This window comes from Formica exsecta, unplaced genomic scaffold (genome assembly GCF_003651465.1).
Source record: "Formica exsecta isolate Colony F162 unplaced genomic scaffold, ASM365146v1 scaffold483, whole genome shotgun sequence".
In the NCBI taxonomy this organism is placed as follows: domain Eukaryota; kingdom Metazoa; phylum Arthropoda; class Insecta; order Hymenoptera; family Formicidae; genus Formica; species Formica exsecta.
Genome location: NW_021852065.1, coordinates 15,750 through 19,763, shown reverse-complemented (window position 1 = coordinate 19,763; position 4,014 = coordinate 15,750).

The window sequence follows — 4,014 nt, the reverse complement described above, 5'->3', positions numbered from 1 at the left end:
ATCTGATCCAAATATTATAAAAATAGGATTATCCAATAATTCTTTATTTATGAAATCGCCAACTCTATTATATTTATCCGATTTTGAAAAATGCATAGATCATATGTATTATTGGTTATGTGAAAATACTCATATTCTTAATGAAAAATTCAAACAATTTGTAACTGTTTTACAATGTAATAATATCGCTAATGTATGCGACGCTGCAAAAGCGATACATGAAACCCATACAGATAAATATAATTTTTACTTTTGCGATCTCAATAATTTTAAGGTTATTAACCTAGGTTATTAACCTTAGGACATGCTATTCTATTATGATTAATTAATACATAATATATATAGGTCGCTATAATAAAACATAATATTATCAAAAAACTCTTACCTTTTCTCGTACGCAACAATAAAAAATGTTAATCACGAAATATACGACAATCACAGTAAATGCGTTAGACGCTACAGCACCTAGAAAAAATTTTAGAATTCCGAGAATATGGGAAGGGAAAAAGTGGTTTTCGGATGAAATAAGAGAAGCAGCGGCTAAAAGGGATGCGGCATATAGGAAGGCATTGTATGCTGACACAGAACAAAATTGGTTGCAATTTAAAATTGAAAAAAATGCAGTAGTTAAATTAATTAAGACAAAGAAGAAAGAATATTATGAAAATATGATAGATCTTAATAAAGAAAATCCTACATCTATGTGGAAAACACTAAAAGAAATAATTAAAGGCGAACCAGGGGGTAAGAGGGAAGTAGAGAATATAGATTTTGAAATATATTAGACAGCACTGAAGGATGCAATATAGCAGATAAATTTAATTTATATTATATACAAAGTATTAATAGTATAGTAAAATCTATAAATGGGAGTAAAACTGGGAATGCATGTAAAAGAATTATTTATGTTATTGAAAACGAGGGAATTATGGAAAATTTTGAAATGATTAGTATAGAGCATTTACAAGAAATTGTTATGGGACTACCGAAAAAGAAAGGTACAGAGGAGGGAATAACTAGCGATATATTAAAGGCAGTATTTTGCGTAATAAAAGAGGAATTTGTTGATATAATAAATAATTCTTTGAAGGAAGGTTGCTGTCCAAAAGGTTGGAAAACGTCTACAATAATACCGATTCCAAAAATAGAGAAAGCTAGAAAAGCAAGTGAATTTAGGCCTATAAATATGTTACCAATATTTGAAAAAGTGTTAGAATTAGTAGTTAAAAAGCAAATTGAAACGTATTTAGAAAATAATTGTATTATAACAGAACATCAGTCGGGCTTTAGAAAACAGTATTCGTGTGAAACAGCGATTCAAACAGTCATTGATGAATGGAAATTGATAGTTAGTGAGGCAAAAATGGTAGGGGTAATTTTCATGGATCTTAAGCGAGCCTTTGAAACAATAGATAGAGAAAGATTATTGAAGAAATTATATCAATATGGAATTAGGGGAATGGTTAAGATCATATTTAAAGGATAGAACACAGCAGGTTCAATTTAATAATAAATGGTCTAAATTAATGATCACATAATATGGAGTACCGCAAGGATCTGTATTAACCTTTGTTATTTATAGTATATATAAATGATATAATAAAAATCTGTTCAGAAAGATGTAGTATAAAAATGTTTGCAGATGTCATACAAATATTTGGACATTGGAATAAACGTTGGAGCTGTATCTTGCGTGGAATTGGTTCTCGGCGACAATCGAGGCAATCAAATAATATTGTCTTTTGAAACGTGGAAATCGCTAATGCAGAAACGTGCGGATATTGAACGGCTTCTACAATCGACTGAAATCCCATTGCGGATTCAAAATTTGACATTCGAAGTGGTTCAAATATCTGATTCGAATATTATAAAAATAGGATTATCCAATAATTCTGAGATAGAACGTGTGGAAATAATGAAATCTAGACATAATTATAGACGATAGATTACGATTTAAGGACCACTGTGATTATATGCTATAAATAGGGAAAAAAACGAGTTTTTTAAATAGAATAGGTAATTACATATCGGCATACACTAGACGTATTTTACATAAGACAATCATAGCGCCTCACTTTGAGTATAGTGCGACGCTGATAATTGATATGGGAGAAACATAGCTGAGTTAATTGCAAAAAGCACAAAACCAGGCCATGAAGATCATATTACAATGTGATAGACATATCAAAGTGGAGCGTATGCTGCAAGCGCTGCAGTTTATGTCCATAAAACAGAGGCTATATTATAATGTGTGTATATTTATTTTTAAGATTTTAAGGAACATGTTACCGGAGCAATTAAGAAATAGATTAGAAATTGTGAGAAATGAGAGTGAAAGGCAAACACGACAAGCTGGGGATATTGCAATAAAATATCGCAGAACAAGGAGTGCGCAAAAGAGTATGTTTTACGAAGGAGTAAAAATGTATAACGCCTTGCCAGCTGAAATAAAGCAGAATGAAAGAATTGTGCCATTTAGGCGAATGTTAAAGGCGTATATTGTAATTAATGTAAACTAGATCTGTATCACAAAAAGCTGAGAAAGCTAATAAAGATCAATCAATCAAAAATCTCTCTCTCTCTTTCTCTCCTTTTGGAAATGACGGAATCTCTCTCAAAATGATCAAACTTGCTCTGCCTTGCATTATGCCGGTAATTGAACATCTTTTTAACTTTTCTCTTTCGAGGAGTATTTTCCCTGAATCGTGGAAGATGGCGCTTGTTTGTCCAATACCTAAAATTAGAAACCCAACCGAAGTGCAGCACTATAGGCCAATCTCCATATTGCCTGCTATGTCCAAGGCGCTTGAAAGAGTGGTCTGCGATCAGATTTGTCTCTATCTGTCTGATCACAATCTTCTTGATCCCCGTCAATCAGCCTATCGACAGCATAACTCAACGCAGACATGTCTCATCAGGATGCTTGATGAGGTCAGACAAGCTGCAGACAACAGGATGGTCACTATATCCGTCTTCTTTGACCTCTCCAAGGCGTTCGACCGGGTACAGCATGTCACGCTGATTGAGAAGTTGAAGAGCCTCAATTTCTCGGAAACCGTGCTCAGATGGATTTATTCTTATCTCACTGGAAGAGCTCAGGCCGTTCGTGACAGGGTCAACGATTATCTTATCCCTTCGACCTTGGTCAGGATGGGCGTACCACAGGGCTCGGTGCTTGCACCTCTCTTGTTCACACTTTATCTGTCACATTTTAGACACATGCTGCGACACAGTGAATACAATTTATATGCCGACGATCTGCAAATCTACCATCACTGTAAACCTCAAGATCTAGCCGATACCGTTAACAGAGTAAATAGTGACATCATCTCAATTCTCACGTGGGCCACTTCAAACAAACTGTTACTAAATGCGAATAAAACGCAATCAATTATTATGGGTACGTCAAGATACATAAACGCAATTGATCTAACTTCAGTTCCAAAAATTACTGTTGCTGGAGTCGATGTGACATATTCTGCTCACGTAAAGTACCTAGGAGTTTGGATTGCGAACAACCTATCTTGGGATCTGCAAGTATCGCACATCACGAACAAGGTTCGCTCTACGCTACACCAGCTCAAGCTATGCAGACATCTTATTCCTGATACACTAAAAATAAAACTTGTTGTCTCTCTCATCTATCCGCACATTGACTATTGTTGCGCCATACTTACTGACATCACTGCGGAACTCAATCTGAAATTATATCGAGCCATGAACGCATGTATGAGGTTTATCTTTTGTATCAAGATCGATGAACACATCTCGCCATACTATACAAGGCTCCGCTGGCTCAAGGTTGACAAAAGAAGGGAGTACCTCGTTGCCTGTCTTCTTTTCAATATTCTTAAATATCAGCAACCAGATCTTCTTTACAGGCTATTCTCCATTAAAGTCTGTTCATCATCCAGATCCATGAGATCTGCTGAAGACCTTCTCTCGGTGCCTCAATGTCGTACAGAACTTTACAGGCGGTCTTACAGACTTAGTGCGATCAGATTATGGAATCGT